Source organism: Squalius cephalus, assembly GCF_949319135.1.
Source record: "Squalius cephalus genome assembly, chromosome: 14".
Classification (NCBI taxonomy): Eukaryota; Metazoa; Chordata; class Actinopteri; order Cypriniformes; family Leuciscidae; genus Squalius; species Squalius cephalus.
In genome coordinates this window covers 37,007,339-37,025,661 of record NC_137135.1, presented here as the reverse complement: position 1 = coordinate 37,025,661, position 18,323 = coordinate 37,007,339, and the positions used below count along the sequence as shown (strand labels likewise).

Here is an 18,323-nt window from a genome sequence, read left to right as displayed (position 1 = left end):
TCTCCTACACTTGTTTTAACATATAATTTAAACATATTACAAAAATGATTAGAGATGTTTAAAGGCATAATTCACACAAAATTAAAAAAAAACTCTGGCATTAATTATTCACTCTCATGTTGTTCCAAACCTGTAAGACTTTCGTTCATCTTTGGAACACTTGTATGAAGATCTTTTTAATGAAATCTGAGAGCTTTCTGTCCCCCCATTGACAGTCCATGCAACTAAAACTTTGATGCTTCAAAAAGTTCATAAAGAGATCGTAAGACCAATCCATTTGAATCGAGCAGTTTACCGTAGTTCAAATTTTCATAAGAGACATGATCGCTTTATATGATGAACATATTTCAGAAGCTCAACCGAACATGCTTGACACATGAGAACAAACCTCTTTCTCAAACGTGCTGCGCAACACACGAGAATGAACCTCATTTGTTTTCGCATGTCAAGCGAACATGCTAGAGCTTCCTTTTACCGTATCTGATTTGAATTGATGAATTCAACCTGTTCATCATAAAGGAACACAAAATTTAGACTAAAACACTCAATTCATATGGATTAGTTTTACAATCACTTTAGAAACCTTTTAAAGCGTCAAAGTGGTAGATGCTTAGCTGTCTATGGGGGGTCAGAAAGCTCGTAATTGATGAGTAATTGATGAAAGAATTTTCATTTTTGGGTGAACTAACCCTTTAACCCCCTGAGGTCGGCTGTCGCGCCGGCGCGATAGGCACGTTTTTTTCCGTATGAGTGCAAAAAAAATATAAAAAAAAAATATAAATTTTTATCTTATATGCTTGTGTTATACATCAATCGATCCTGTTTAGTGTGTATTTTTTTTGTGTATGCTCATAATAAAAACAAAGTGTTGTGCTTTTCGCCAAATAAAGAAAAATAAACATGATGCGAGTTCTGCCTACTCTCCGTCAGTGAAGTCAATTCTGAAACGCGTCTGAAAATGAACTGTAACTCAGCGAATACTCAGTCAAACAGGCATACAGTCACACAGGCATGAAGCTTGAATTCTCTTCTTTCAAATGAAGTAATTTTTATAAAAAACAAATATTCACAGTTTATATAATATGTATGTAAAGAGAGAGATGTCAGTCGTTCTCATCTCAGCTAATTAAGTTTTAATGTGACTCCGCCTACGGAGACCGCGCTATTCAAACGCAAATGTGAGGCGATCCATACAAACCTGTGAAACGCCCACATCCGCTGGATAAGGCCGGTGAAACACTGGATGCGTGGCGTGTCCGTTTTTATTTCGGCTCCCATCCATGTTAACAGTTTAGAGTTTGCATACTGCCTGTGTGAGACGCGCGTCTCAGGCGCGGCACGAGCCGCGTGGAAAACGCGTGCATTCTAGAAATAGAACCGACGCCTATTTTTCACGCGACACGCAAGCGTCTTGGAAGCGTTTCCATGCAAAATTGAATAGGAAAATCTGTTTATTTGTCATTTTGACACGAATACATATTAATAAATGTCCTTTTGATGTTTAAAAGTGTCTAGGTTTTGACATAAATGCAAATATAAATGTAATTTTACAAAATATGATCGATTTTCAAATACTGCTGTATTGAATGAACAGCTTTTAGCAAACTCTATTGCTATACTGAGATGAGGAATATATACTGTATGTGTTTTGTCAAAAATAAAGTCATCAACTAACTAATGAATCCTTTACTTTGAAATACGTATGATAAAATGTATACTTTAGTTTTGAAAGACGTTGACTAGTTTTGAAAAGATTATAAAGTATGTATGTGCATGCATATATATATGTGTGTGTGTGTATATGAAGAGTTCAGATGCAAAAGCCTCTAAATGCCTTCTGAAATTTTCTCCTAGAATGATCATTTTTATGAAGCTTGTATATTTAAGTTAGCTATAGGTGACACACCTGAATGAATGGCTCATTAAGTATGCAGGGACGTAGTCTCACCAGGTGTGAACTACTAAATATGTATGATGCTGTTGGAGCGTTTACGCCCCATCCGCATATTGGCTTTCCAAACTAAAAGTGTTTCACAAAACTAAAATCAATGTATCGTTTTTTTGTGAATGATTAGGCAGGATGATTTTCATATCATTTTGAAGAAAAAAATCTAGGCGATGAAATCCATTAGTCAAAAGTCTTATTGCCACATATTTAGTATGTGTTTTGTGGCCTTATTTCAGAAACTTTAATTTTTATTTTTTTCGATAACCATGCATAAACATTATTCTCTCAAAAATGAAAACATGTACATACATGTGGCTCACATATTATGGAAGTCCTGTTTGTGCTATATAGAGTGAATTTACACCTTTGCCATTAATATGTTTATAAGTAACTGAAAAAAGCACAAATGTCAGGGCATGTCAGAACATCTCAAGGACCCCAAAAACACCCCAGACCCCAGAGGGTTAAACATGTTCAACGTAAAATTGTAGCAAAATGATAATTTAAATTCTATTTTTCTTAATTGCATTTACACTCACATTTAAGACACTTATGATTGCATTTTTATTAAATACCCGCGATGAACATGGCAAAATTTAATCTGGATTTTAAAAAAAAGGATTCCGAGACGATCATTGCATCAAGTGCCTTAACTTTTGAGTATAAAAGCAACTAGGAAAAATAACCTAAATTATAATTTTGCTATAATATTTGCTTGAACATTTTAAACATCTAATTTCTGTAATACATTTCATTTTTTATTTTTGAATTTATAAAATTGTCAAATGTATGTTTTAATTTTATGTTAAAGCTAGTGTAGTAATGCAAATTAATATATTATTGATTTTGAATATTTTTTTTGCTCCAGATGTTGCACATATCATATAGAAAATGTAAATATAAATACAGAAATACATTGCCATTTTACACATTGCATTGCCATTTTGCACGTTACATTTCATATTGACATTTGGTACCTGTATGCTACCATACTTTGTGAGTGTCAGAGTTTTAAGGGAATATACTTTAAGTTACGTGACAGAAATCTTTCAGAGTTCATTTGAAGTGCAGTTACTGTGCTTTATCAAGATTGACATCACTCTGTCATTATGGCAAACATTTTGTCTTAGAAATATAAATTCAACCTCATCAGAAAAAAGAATATCATAAGATTAAGAAACTCAAATAACACATTGTACTGATACTTGCCTCGCAGCTGAGGACGCAAGAAGACTTTCAGAAGTGGGATCAGTGAGACCAGCACTGACAGTTTACCCCTTCATGATCTAAAAATCAAAGACACATTAGCTGAGTATATGACATGTATATGACTTAGGACAGAATCAGGTAATCGCATTCATTTAAACACAGAACGAGTGATCAACTATTTTATCTGCGCACTGTTCGTTGGCGTTCAATCACGTTGTTCCAAAACCGCATAACTTACAGTATTGTAGACTAATGTAAAGTACACCAGCATGGCACCTCTGGTTGAGCATTCATTTACAACAATAATGTTTTAAATGTGAACTTACGACACAGAAACTCAATTGCTTTAAATACAGACGGCTATCACTGACTGGATTCGTACAATTAAGCTATTTACACTCGCTATTATTATGCTGAGTAGCTGTAACGTTTTATTTGGTTAAACATAAACATAAAACCCACCTTTGAATTTCCTCTTCTCTTCGTCTTATAATTCGAGTCCAGCCACAAAAGTACTTCTGACGATAAAGAGGGCGAAGCCATGGCTTGTGGTGGTGCTCCGTGCTCGTAATCTGCTTCGCGAAGTTCCCGCTCTCCGGTCTATTTGAAAATGCAGTAACGGTTTCATGTTGCCTAATAGCAAAGTTAACATTTAACAGTTAACGTTATAGTGGATAATGGAGAACAAACGCCATATATTGTACACGTGATGACTTAATAATAGTCAATAACTGCATTAAAAAATAAATAAAAAGTGTAACGTTATAACTTACAAGTCAAATGGCTAAAAAGCATTTGGAGCAAAGCTAATTTAACTCGCTAAATTAACGTTAAGTGGCTGAAACATTTATATTTTAGACTTGTGAACTAAATATATACATAAATTATCAGAACTCACCTTTAAATTTCGTCTTCTTCAAGTTTGATAAAATAATCTCGACCGCGCTGCAGTCGTGTAATGTTAGCCTGCTGCTTCCCGCTGTCAGTTCGGAAAATTCCGTGGCTGAAGCGATTTCGACGAATCAGTGTCTTGTTGCTATGCCAAATATTGAACACAGCAACCAATCATGAATGAAACAGTAATTTGGTCCATCACTGTACCTTTGATGTGAGAACAATTATGTACCTTCATTTCAATTGTACCTTAACAGGTACCAAACAGTATCATCAGTGGTCTTTCCTGTACCATTAAAGGTACTATTATTGAAAAGGTACAAAACTGTTCTTTGAGGAACATTATTTGTACCACCGTGTACCTTTTTTTCTGAGAGTGTAGAGCAAGTTACCCGTACTAACTTTACACAGACGCAGACGTCTACCTCTTCCTGTTTAGCAAGTCAGAGCGAGGATCATAGATATTATATAGAGACTAGATGCCCTATTGGCTGCTGGGCACTGAGAAATGCGGCCGCCATCTTAAACCGGTCGTACTCCTAGTTTCGTTGCATGGCAGCAATAGATGCCAGAGAGCAGTGTGGAGCATTTTTCCTGTTCTAATCGGCGGACCATCGCAAATAGAGCCCGAGGAATTACTTTTAACATTACCGTACTATTGGTTGTATTTTGTGAATAGAATATTACCAGATAATTGAGAAGGAGCAAGGATCTTTGATATCAGCCTACTGAAATCATAGCCAGCTAACGTTATGTTTACTGCACCAGCCGGTGTTCACCCGACATGGAGACGTGGGGTAAAGTAATAATTACAAGAGCTTCTCTGTTATTTTAGTCCCGTCCGAATGTGCATCTCAGTAATCATTACGGACAATTTCAGTAAAGATTACAGTGACTTTTACCTTCTGTAAAAAAGTCCGGGAAGATAACCTCAGGTAACATTTAATAGACGTGTGAATAGACCCTCTGTAAATCAAGTAATTTCGAGTTTAAAAGTACCGGTAGTTTCCTGTGGTTATTTGTATTTAGTATTGAGACGCTTGAAAAGGCATTCAGTTGCGTTCTAGACACTGAGAGAAGTCTCTCCCGAGTGTTTTCCACATACCATTCAGATCAGAAAGAAGTTCGAAAGCACTTGTTAGAGGCACGAAACTTACTTTTAGCGTTAGGTCAGTGTATTACCAACATATTCCAAACTGAAGTTAATTCATACATTGTTCGACCGGACATAACTCTTTTATATATAAATATAGGTTATTTGTGTTTGCGCACGTGATATCAGGAAGCAATGTAATACACACGTTTCTTCAACTTATTAAAATATTTTACTGCAACTATCTGTTTCTGCTTCTTTATCATATTTATAGTGTGTGATTTATAAAATACCTTATATCCTACATCACATATTTTGATTTTAGATGTCTGGTCCTCTTATATCTTATTTCAGAATATTATATTACTGTTAAGCCTACTATGAATATTAAAATACGCCGAACCATGTGTCCTGTATCATAGCAACATGAATGACCTTTGCAGCAAAAAACCCGCGTGAAAATCAGTTCGGTATTCAGTGAGATATGATTAATTAAATGCGCTGACAGCTCATTGCACCTGCCATACAGATTACACTGAGTGGAGCGGGTGACTGGTCTAAGATGGCGGCCCCACGTCTCGACCGCGCCAGAAGGCAGTAGCGGTCGATAGGGCGTCTATCTATATGATGTCTATGGCGAGGATATTCAGAGAATGGCGGCGAATAAATCCGGCACCCGCCTGCTTAAAAGCAGATGTGTGGGAGCACTTTGGTAGAGGTCTGCATTCCCGCGGCTGTCCCGCGGGATCCGCGGGACCCGACCAGATGTTTTGCGCCGCGGGATTAAATTTCCGACTAAAAAACGGTAGCGGTCGGTAACTCTGGTGTAATTTGAACGGGAGCGGTCGGTCATTCAATATCACGTTCCCGACGCCGACGTTCTTTCAGAACAGCATATCTTCGCTTTACCTAATCTTAATCTTATCGACCACCACCCGGTATGCTACAGTCTGCCCTGTAGGCTACTCAGGACCGTTATGCACGCGCTGCACGCACGGACCAGTAACGGTTCTTTCTGTCATGCATTGATTGTATTTGCTTAACAGCAAAATAATACGAATAAAAATAATAGCCTACACTTCTTTTTTTTTTTCGCTGCGATATTTTTTCCCCTACTGTCTGCAGCAAAATGTTAAATTTTGTATATTGACAAGGCGAATAAAATAATAATAAAAAAATGTTTGTGCAGACTACATTTTTATTTTCTCTGTGAAAATGTACATGTGAAATTCTGGGAGATCTATATTAAAGCGGGATGGTCGGGTCGGGAAGAAAATTATTCTAAGCAGACAGCGGGTGAACAAATAGTTATAGCGGGAACGGGTGGGTGCGGGGTATAACCCCAGCGGGAGCGGGCGGGAGCGGGACTTAAAAAACAGTCCCGCGCAGACCTCTACACTTTGCTTTTAAAAAAAAGAAGGAAAGCAACGACTTGGATAAAAGTGTCGCGGTTTGTAAGCTATGTGGCACTAAAGTTAAATATTCCGGCAATACCACAAATTTACGAGCGCACCTAAAACGTCACCACCTGCATAAGTTTATGCTTACGGAGGACCCAAAGCAGGTTTATTTTTTTCTGCTGGCTAGACTGGCTACCTCACATACGTGTAGGCTTACAGGCCTTAAAATACTCAGCTAAGTTTTAAGTTAAATGTTCTTAGTGACTTGAATTATTTGATGTTTTAGCGAAGCCATGGTACTACTATGTTTACTTACCTGGCGGCTAGACTGGCTACCTCATGTTCAGTGTCAAGCTAAAAAGCTGTCAAAGAAACTGTTCAGAACAGGCCACTTGCACTTTAACTCTCCATTGTTAATTGAAAATTGCAATGTTGCACTTTATTTACTTTTCAAAGGCTTGTAAGCTACAGTTTGCACTGTTTCAATAAATGGAACTAATTTTCTCAAAACATCTTTGATTAATTTTGTCCAGCATTTATTTTGCAAGCTGTCTGATGTTTTTTGAGTTTTCATTTCAATTAAATCAATTAAATACTCACAAGATGTCACCAAATCACTGTCCCCTTTAAATCTATCAGAAAATTATGTAAGCGTATCGAATTATATAGAATCGTATCGAATTATATCGAATCGTATCGTTGGCTGAATATCGTGTATCGTATCGTATCGTGAGATTGGTGTATCGTTACAGCCCTACTGTTAATTATCTTATTTGTACTATTTTTTTTATTTTGGAAGGTTTGCTAATTTTTTTTTTTTTTTTTTTCATTAATCAGTCATACGTCCAGTTCAAACTCCTGAAACTTTGGTCTATTGCTCTGGTGTACAATGTTTGAACTCTTGTCCAGTTGATGGTTCTAATTTGGACAGCCAGATCTTCAAGCCCTTTGATTCCTCTGCCTTTGACCCTTATAATGGTGATATTGATCCTGATCAGAATTTTTTTTTCTTCATTTGATGTTTCCAGCCTTTGTCTTCGTTATAATGAAATCCAGTTCAATGATTTATGTGCTTCTATGTCTGGTGATATTTTTTCTACTTTTCATTTGAATATTAGAAGTCTTCCGAGTAATTATGATAATTTCATCCATTATTTATCTTCACTTAGGCATAATTTTTCTGTTATAGCCTTATCTGAAACATGGCTCACGGAGGACTCTAAAGAAATGTTTAAAATACCAAAGTATAAATCAGTTCATCGTGTTAGAGTAAACAGATCTGGGGGAGGGGTATCTTTGTTTTTTGAGGAAAATTATGATTTTAAAATTAGGGATGACCTCACTCTAAAAACAGATCAGGATGATGTGGAGTCGCTTTTTTTGGAGTTTATTAGTGCTTTTCATGGAAAGAATATTATTGTTGGGGTTGTCTATCGGCCACCTCATTCTATTATCAAAGATTTCAATGAAAGTTTGCTTTGCTCACTTGAGCGTGTTAATATTGAGAAAAAGTCTTGTTATATACTGGGGGATTTTAATTTGAATCTCCTTAACTATGATACAGACACTCTCACTGGGGACTTTCTAAATGTTCTTTATTCTAGTTATTTTTTTCCACTCATCCATAAAACGACTCGAGTCAAAGAGAAATCTGCAACTTTGATAGATAACATTTTATGTAACTCTTTAGGTAAAGAAATGAAATCTGGGATTCTATATTCTGATTTGTCTGACCATTTCCCTATATTTCAGTTATCTGTGACTAAAGCAAATGGATACAAAAATACAAACCAAGTATTGTTTATAAGAACTATGAGCGATGTAAATATATGTAAGTTCAAGGATAGGCTTGACAAAGCTTCATTTTATTACAGATCCGCAAGTAATAAAAGACACTGGCAATCCACTGACACAATTATAATAATATAAAAGAATCAACTTATACCACCAAGGTAAACCTTAAGGGCTAAACCGTATCGGGGGCTTAATGGCATGTTCCGGGTATCTCCTCGACTCTTTGTGTGAAGTGCGTAACACTTCACCTGTTTCAGTTGAGAATGAATCAACAGGTTGTGCTGACCCAGTCTGGATTGGATCGAGACTAGGCGGTGAAGTTTCTTCTGACCTGGGATATTCACAAGGATCTGTCAGATTCCCCTCAGGACCCTCAATGACCTCAGGTCCCGTCTCATTTCCGTTGTTACAGTCAGTTAGACGTGCCAACATCTGATCAACGTGACGTCTCCAGTGAACTGAAAGTCCCACATCGACAGTGTAAGATACAGGGCCTGTCTTTGCTGAAACAACACCAGGTGTCCACTTCTTTTCCCTCCGATAATCACGCACCCATACTTTGTCACCCACAGGAAATGTTCTGTCTTTAGAATGCACTTGACGTTGCTGGCACAGTTTGATTTGTGCTTTTTCCACCACAGAGGCAACATTAGGCTTTAACATATCCAAGCGAGAACGCAACCTGTGGTGCAGAAACAACATGGCAGGCGATTCCTTTGTGGTGGCGTGTGGAGTGTTTCGATACGCCAGTAGAAAGGTGTCCAGCCTTTGTTGAATCGAAGTTGGCCCCTTAGAACAACGTAGTGCCCGCTTAAATGTCTGAACCAAGCGTTCAGCCAAGCCGTTCGTAGCTGGGTGAAAAGGTGCAGAACGTGTGTGTGTCACTCCATTAGACTTGAGAAATGTCTGGAACTCCTCCGAGGTGAACTGAGGTCCGTTATCGCTAACCAGCACTTCTGGGAGTCCATGACGACTAAATAATCCTCTCAGCACCTGAATGGTCTTGGTAGATGTTGTTGACTCCATCACACACACCTCTGGCCACTTGGAGTGAGCATCCACGACTACCAAGTACATGTGTCCTTCAAATGGACCTGCAAAGTCCACATGTATTCGTTGCCAAGGTGATTCTGGCCACTTCCAAGGGTGTAATGGTGAGGGACCAGGAGCTTTTTGCGTCATTTGGCATGAGTGACAGGTTTTTGACAATTGTTCAATTTGGGCATCAATGCCAGGACACCAGACATAGCTCCGAGCAACTGTCTTCATCCTTACGACACCCGGATGCCCAGTGTGCAGCTCTGCCAGTACCCTGGATCTCAGTTTAGGAGGAATGACAACTCTCCAACCCCACAAGAGGCAACCCTGTTGTGTAGTCAACTGATCTTTCCTGTTCACATACGGGGCGAGCACATTATTTGCATCTGTGACTTGTGAAAACCGTCCCGTTGCCACCATCTCCATTACTTGTGACATAGTGGAGTCAGACCTTGTTTCTTTACAAACATCTGAACACAGCACTGGCAAAGAATTAAGATGCTTGACTTGAAGCAACTCCACTGTGTCCTGCTTAACCTGAGATGCGTTTTGCAGAGGTAAAAGTGATAAACCATCCGCATTACAGTGGTGTGCACCAACTCTGTACTGGATATCGTAATCGTATGCTGCCAACAACAAAGCCCAGCGCTGCATACGGGCCGCAGCCATAGATGGAATAGCTTTTGTTGGACTGAAAATTGTTCTCAGCGGACGGTGGTCCGTGAGCAATGTAAACTTCCGCCCGTACAGATATTGGTAGAATTTTCATACGCCAAAGACAATTCCAAGTGCCTCCCTTTCAATTTGAGCATAGTTTTGCTCTGCTTTGCTCAATGTTCTCGAGGCAAAGGCTATTGGTTTTTCCAGCCCGTCTGGTAGGATGTGTGAGATGACGGCATCCACACCGTATGGCGATGCATCACAAGCCAGTCTGATTGGTAACTGTGGATCATAATGTGTTAATACGCTCTGTGACAGCAACAATTTTTTTACCTTGTCGAACGCATCCTCACACTCAAAAGACCACAGCCACTGCTTCCCTTTACACAGAAGAGCATTGAGGGGTGCTAATACTGATGCAAGATTAGGGATAAATCGACTGTAATAGTTTATAAGTCCTAGAAATGAACGAAGTTGACTGACGTCCTTCGGTGCAGGCGCATCCCTGATTGCCCTGACCTTTTCTGGTGGCTTATGAAGACCCTGAGCATCTATGATGTGCCCCAAATACTCCAGCGAATCTTTAAAGAATTCACATTTCTCACGTTGGACACATAGCCCGAACTCATCCAGACGGCTGAGGACTGCATCTACATTTTTTTAGATGCTGCTCGTCATTTGACCCCGTCACTAATATATCATCTAGATAGCAATGAACATTGGGAATGCCTTGTAAGATCTGATCCATTGCCCTTTGAAAAATTGCAGGAGCCGAAGCGATGCCGAATGGTAAACGATTGTAACAGAACAGCCCTTTCGACGTGGTGATAGTGAGACATTTGCGTGAGCTTTCTGCCAAAGGCACTTGTAAGTAAGCATTTGAGAGGTCCAGTTTGGTGAAACATTGACCCCCTGCCAATGATGAGAATAAGTCCTCTATTCGTGGAATCGGGTAACTATCAACACAAAGGGCTGGATTCACCGTTACTTTGAAATCTCCACAAATCCTCACATCCCCATTCCTTTTTACCACTGGTACGATAGGGGTAGCCTATTCGCTGCATGTTACAGGGGAGATGACCCCCAGCTCCAATAGACGATTTATTTCTGCCTCCACTTTCGATTTCAGTGCATAGGGTACATTGCGTGCTTGACAAAATCATGGCTGGAACTGTGGTTTGAGTGACACAGTAGCCTCAATACCTTTTAGCAAGCCCAGTCCTTCTCTGAAGACATTTTTGTGCTTTGCTAGCAGTGTTTCCATTGACCCTTTACCCACACTTTTAATTTCACGCCAATTCGGCTTAATTTTCCTGAGCCACTCTCTCCCGAAAAGTGGTGGGGCATCTCCTTCCATGACATAGAGTGGTAATTTTGCTTTCTGTTTATTCATTGTCACTTTGACTATGATGACCCCTACTGGAGACACCGCCAATGGTTTATGGGCTAGTCGTGCATTGTAAAGTTCTCTTGAAATCAAAGAAACTGCAGCTCCAGTGTCTAATTCCATTTCCAAGATTTCACCCTCTACATTTGGCTTTAGACAGATGTGTGATAATTCCTCCTTTCTAGACATCACATGCAGTGCCAGTTCCGTATCAGTAGTATCATCACTTGACGAATCTTTCACATTCATCTGATGCACTCTCTTTTTCTGTTGGGCATTTTTCATCCTCACTGATTTAAACTTTTTATATTCAGTTGTGTGTTTTGCTTTAATTCTACAAACTTTGGAAATGTGGCCTTTTTTACCACAGTTGTGGCACTGCTGCTCTTTGAAATAACAATCTTTTTCACTGTGGTTTGTTCTTCCACAACGGTAGCATTTGCTGCCCCCTTGCTCTTGCAAGGACATTGCATTCACTTTCAAAGAGCCACTTAACTGTTGAGATTCCCTCGTGGCCGTTTCCATAGACACTGCAATCTCCACCGCCTTTTGAAATGTGAGAGCTGCTTCCGTCAGTAGCCGTTTCTGTGTAGACTCTGTTTTCAGCCCGCACACAAAGCGATCTCTTAATGCATCTTGCAAATGTGTCCCAAATTCGCAGTGTTCACTCATCTTTTTCAAAACTGCAACATACTGCGCTACTGTTTCTGTTTCTTGTTAATTACGGTTATGAAACCTAAATCTTTCTGCAATCACGATCGGTTTCGGAGAGAAATGTTCTTCCAGAACACGCACAATGTCATCATATGACTTCCCACCCGGTTTATCCGGAGCGATTAAACTACGCAACAGTCCGTATGTAGATGCACCCATTACACTTAGTAACACAGCCACTTGTTTCTCATCTGCAATGTCATTTGCAGCAACAAATTGTTCAAACCTTTCTATGTAGGTAGCCCACTGTTCAGCTGACTCATCAAAGGCATCCATATGACCGACAAGCCATTTCATCGGGTGACGTTCTACAAGTTCACTACATGCATCAGATCTGCAGTATGGGTTCAATAAGGATTTTCCTCATCGCCAAAATGTTATATCTTTGTCTTTATATAACACAATGATAAGCGGAGACGATTGCACTGTTGATTCACTTCTGTTTACTTGGGAACTCAATCTTCTTCATGTTTTACACAACATACAAAAAGGGGTGACCTAGAGGGCCCTCTAGTGCTAAGGCATATTTAGTGCATATATCACAGTTAAATTAGAACATTTAAAAAAAAAGAATTGGTTCAAAGGCAGGGCAAACAGTTAAAGGACACTCACTACGGACTTAACGACCAGTTTCCACAAGAAATCATCCATAGACGTAAACAGCTAATCCCCATCCGCAAGCAAATGATGAAAGAAGGCAAAAGAGCAATACTTACAGTGGACAAATTATACATTGATGGACAGTTATTCAAAGACAAGGACATCACCCCCTGGCTCTACTAGAACCCTTCCCTTAACAATATCATTCCAGCCATGAAACCCACCCAGATTATTTGGATAATCTACAGGCAGATATATGTTTACTGCAAGAGACACACCTTGCAGATTCAAAACGAAACACACTAAGATCAGCACAATTCACTCACTCATTTTCAGCCACTTATAATTCAAAACAAAGAGGAGTATGTATCCTGATAAGCCAAAAAATTCAATTTGTTCATAATACAACTATTTCAGACCCAGAAGGACGCTTTATTATCATAAACATAACAATTAACAATAACCCGGTAACAATCGCCAGCATCTACGGCCCAAATTTAGATAACCCTGTCTTTTTCCACACATTTTTTCTCTTCCATTTCAAATTTTTCTAACGGCCCAATAATTATAGGAGGCGATTTTAACACAGTAATTGACCCATCACTTGACAGAGTAATAAAAGACACTGGCAATCCACTGACACAATTATACAGTCCATGAGAGATTTTGGCCTTGGTGATGGTTGGAGGCTACAGCATCCAACTAACAAAGAATATACATTTTACTCGTCAGTCCATCATAGCTACTCCCGCATAGACTTTTTCTTAACTAGCAATTCAATTATACCAAATATCTCTGTGCACAAAATCCACTCCATCAGCATCAGTGACCATGCTCCAGTATCATTCATATGGAATCCAACTAATTTACATAAACACAGCAGTAGATGGCGCTTTAACATATCACTCCTTAATGGAAGGAAACGAAGGCGTGTTATCTAAGCATTAATGGCAAGGAAAGACCTTATACTGTGTCTGTGAGCGGCACATATGAAGTGTTTCTGGGTGTTTCTCACTCATTTCTGCTCCGAGGTCTTGATTGTGGCATTTCTTTGATGTTTAGAATCCAGTTTTTCTTTTGTCATTCTTTTGTCTTTTATGAATTAAATAAAGAACTCTGTCTCGTATTCTGTCCAAACACACTGTCCAAACGCGCTTTCTAAGTCAGGTGACCTGTAAAATAAATATATATGTAAATATTTCTTTTTCGAATTGCCTGAAAAACCACCTCATGCGAGCGTAAAAACTTTTTTTGCGATAAAAGCTAGTTTTTGCGAAATTGATGTGCTTCCATTGAGCGCATTTTCAATTCGCAATTTCAATTTGCGCAATTTCAATTTGCGCAATTTGAAGGGTAATGGAAACACGGCTAGTGACAGGTGACAGGTCTGAGAATGCGTGCGCTACACAAGTAGTGCGAAGGACGGAAGATGATGAATAACTGAATAAATAGCCTAAATGAATAAAGAGTAAGGCAAAACAAATAGCCTAGTAGCCTAATGAAACATATGGATTGATGCAATATCTCTGCAACATTATTGAATTAATCTGTCACTATATGCCTCTGCCTACGTTTGCAAAGAGAAGAACATTTTAATTTGATTCACAATGAAACGTTACAATTAGTTTACATGCAATGAGTAGCCTAGTTTTGGTTGTTGTTGGTGGCGTTATTGCATCCCTAGTTATGCCTACAATGCAGAATTGTTCCCTCGCGATTGGAAGCTCCTGTAGCCGCCGCATACGCATTTCAGAACATTGCAACGTGAAATGCCACAAAAAGCGGTTTGTGAATAAGTCTTAGTGAGTTAGGAGTCCTCTCGACTTCTTTTAAGCTGTCCCAGGCTTAGGTGCTACTTTTAGGGCTAAAATGCTTCGTGAATTACTCTTAGTCAAAAAAATTAGGAGTCCTAAAGTTACGAGTGACACGCCCATTATTTTTAGGAGTTGCTCCTAAATTCGCCAGTTAGGAGCTACTTTTAGCCTTTAAATTCTTTGTGAATACGGCCCCAGGTGTGTTTCCCTTACACTCGCTGCTTCAGTACTATAGTAGGCCACGATGCATCGTTGAAGAAATCAACTGGATAGCCTCAACTGTTGCCCAATACCATATTGTAACAAACTGGTTGTTCAACCACGACATGGTTGTTCATGGTTAAAGGGACACTTTGCAGCTTTCCGTTTTTGTCAAACAGCGACCCCTAGAGTCGCTGTGGAGTACTTGTATTTAACGTTACTGTCGTAAATAGCACTCGCGCAGAGCCGTCTCTGCACTCACGGCCTGATCCCTTCCGCCCTCTATACCGGTACCTGTTCAATAGGATGGAAGCTGTAATGAGTGGAAATAAGGTGTGGCCCCTTTAAGAGCTGCGCGCGCCCTGTTGAACTGTCGTCGGCAGTCTGTATTGTATCATGTGCACCTCGAACACTCGTATGTACCCGGGTTATTTCAGTTTGATGCTCATTCTTATCCTACTTTTGTTTATCAAGTAAAGATGTGGATGGTAGAACGGGTGACAGACAGTACACGAGTTCGACTGGGGAATAAAGTGCAAGTTGTGAGATGCCAATCGCCTCCGTGAGACTGTCTGGCTCTCGGTAATAACTTCATCTGTGAGCTATCCCTATTTCTCCTCCTGACAGAACGCGTTACAAAGCGTCGGACATCGAACAGGCACAGATAACCTCTGAAGATGTCTACTAGTCCATCAACAAGAACGATATTTACTCGAGTCTGACTCCTTGCTCGGTCAGTCTGCCGTTTCCTTTCTTTCGTCCTCCGACAACTCCGACAAAGCTTTCCTAGCTTTGTGTGCAGTGCCGTAAAGCAATTTGTTACATCGCGAGACCTGATATCACGCGATACTTCCTGACGCGACCCGTCGGCCCAAAGTTGCAAGGGTGGTTTTTCCGCTCACAGGCGCTCGGGGGATGCGCGACGACCACCATTCAACCCGAAACAAGTCATATAACTATTCCAATGACTCCGAAGCTGTTCGGTTAAGGTAAAAAAAGTTACTTAGTGCACCTTTAATGTGTCATGCAGGTGTTAGAATAATACAGACATGGAATCTGAGGACTATTTCGCATTTTTCTCAGTTATTTTGCTTTATTTCCAGATTCAATCACAGGCTTGTTCTTATGCAGTAGAGCTCATTCACACATACACACTCTTCAAAAACTATGCTTTAAACCTCTTGACAAACTAAAAGACATAAATGACATTCGTATGTTTTCTAAATAAAAGATATAGATTGACTCCCTGTGCCAATGCATTGATGAAGTAAACACTTGGATGTGCCAAAACCTTCTTCAGTCATTGTGTTTAGAAACAAAGATGAAGTTCTCAAGGTGAACGCATACCTTCACTCTAGGGGTCAAACAACTAAACATTAAGTCAGGAATCTTGTTGTGACACTAGAGTCAGATCTTAGTTTCAGTAGTCATGTCCAGGCCCGCACGGAATCCGCGCACAGATTTCCGCGGTTTTCCCTGGAATGTAGTGTCTGTCATTGACAGGCTACAACCTGCGCGTGCGCGATTGTGAGGGGGTAGTAGACTGAGCATCATTTTTAAAATGTAAAAATGATGTTTACATTTTATGAGAGAGTGAAAGTTGAAAATGTCTAAAATAAAACTGAACACGGAGGAATTAAGGAAACGTCACTTGTCTGTAAAAATCACGGCACAGGACAGAGCAAAAGAATTTGCAAACGATTTTTATGAAGATGGCGGAGTTATGTTTTGTAAAGCCTGTCAACACTCCATTGATAACCTGAGGTGACAGACGGCACTGGAACATCTCAAATCCGCTCGCCACACGAATAGAAAAAGGAGTGCTCTTGGCAAGTTTATTTAAAGTTTTATTTTCTTTGTGTTGAAAAATAATAAAATGTAATCATGATGAGAACAGTGCTGGGTTGTTTATTTGTGTTTATTGCTACCGCAATACCGGCGCAAAGTGGAAATAACTACTCTGTCTCACTGCCGATTATAATATCAAATCGCTATATTGACTAGTGTCTGTGAATATTAAAGACTGCTATTAAAGTCTGATAGTTTTGCGAGTCTCTGTAAATGAGTGCCGTAGATTTGATTACACGACGTTCTGCATTTCAGCATCAGATACACTCAGAAACCCGTCAAAATAAAAGTTTGATTTAACTTGATGAATATTAATGATCACAGAAATATACTATACAATCGAACGTACTTCTCAAAGTAATATTGATAGGCTAATAGTACTATATTTATTTATTATAAATATTTTAAGTAAAATCAAACCATTTCACATTATTTTATTTAACCAGTAAACCTCTGTTGTGCAACACAGCAGAAGAGACTTTTAAAAGCATTTCAAATCGTACCGACCCCAAACTTTTGAACAGTATATACACACACACACACACACAATCACACACCATGAACACACCCATGCTAAAGTTGACTTAAAAGAGGAATACAAAATCATCTTTTGGAAATCTTAATGCCTTAATCAATAAAATGAGGAAAACTCTAAATAATGTATCGTAAATAAATAAATGTTCTCCGGATACTATGCATCCTGATAAAGTTCCCTGGGCTTATTGCCAAATTCAACAGCAGAGACTCAAAATAAGCTCCAAACTCCACACACATTCAGTAGCTTTTCTGACGTCAAATGACTTTTTCTGATGCTAAATTAGTAGTAAAATAGTAAATTAGTGTTTTTTTTTTATATGAATGTATTTATTAATATATTTAATTACATTTTTATGTATTTATGTATTTAATGAACCGGGGCCGTATTCACAAAGCATTTTATCTTACCACTAGAAGTACTACTAAATCGCACTAAAAGATTTTAGCTAGGAGTTTTCTCTTAAAAGTTATTCACAACACCTTTCAGACCTACTTGTCTCTTAGCAAAGAAAAATGACAACTCCTAAACTAAGAGTGAGTCTTCGTTGCTATGGATGACGTCATTATGTCAAAGCAATAACTAAATCAGTATACTATCATCTCAAAAATATTGCAAGTATTAGATGCTTTGTTTCCAGACAAGACTTAGAGAAACGTGTGCATGCTTTCATCACCAGCAGGGTGGATTATTGTAATGGACTCCTCACTGGCCTTCCCAAAAACACCATAAGACAGTTGCAGCTCATACAGAACGCTGAGCAGAACCAGAACATATGAACATATCACACCAGTCCTCAAGTCTTTACACTGGCTCCCAGTTAAATTTAGGATTGATTTTAAAGTATTATTACTAGTATATAAATCACTCAATGGCCTAGGACCTCAATATATTGCAGATATGCTCACTGAATATAAACCCAACAGAACACTCAGATCACTAGGATCATATCAGCTAGAAATACCAAGGGTTCACTCTAAGCATGGCGAGTCCGCTTTTAGCTATTATGCTGGAACCAGCTTCCAGAGGAGATCAGGGGCCGTATTCACAAAGAATTTAAAGGCTAAAAGTAGCTCCTAACTGGCGAATTTAGGAGCAACTCCTAAAAATAATGGGCGTGTCACTCGTAACTTTAGGACTCCTAATTTTTTTGACTAAGAGTAATTCACGAAGCATTTTAGCCCTAAA

At 39.2% G+C, this 18,323-nt stretch overlaps 1 long non-coding RNA gene across 1 annotated transcript in view; it reads right to left on the bottom strand.

Annotated features, from left to right (window-relative positions):
• Positions 1-1,226, bottom strand: part of LOC307171614 — a 457,352-nt gene extending 456,126 nt beyond the window's left edge. Inside the window, exon 1 of the long non-coding RNA XR_013823575.1 lies at positions 690-1,226. This is a non-coding gene — a long non-coding RNA (uncharacterized lncRNA). The remainder of the gene's footprint in view (positions 1-689) is intronic.
• Between the last annotated feature and the right edge of the window lie 17,097 nt (positions 1,227-18,323).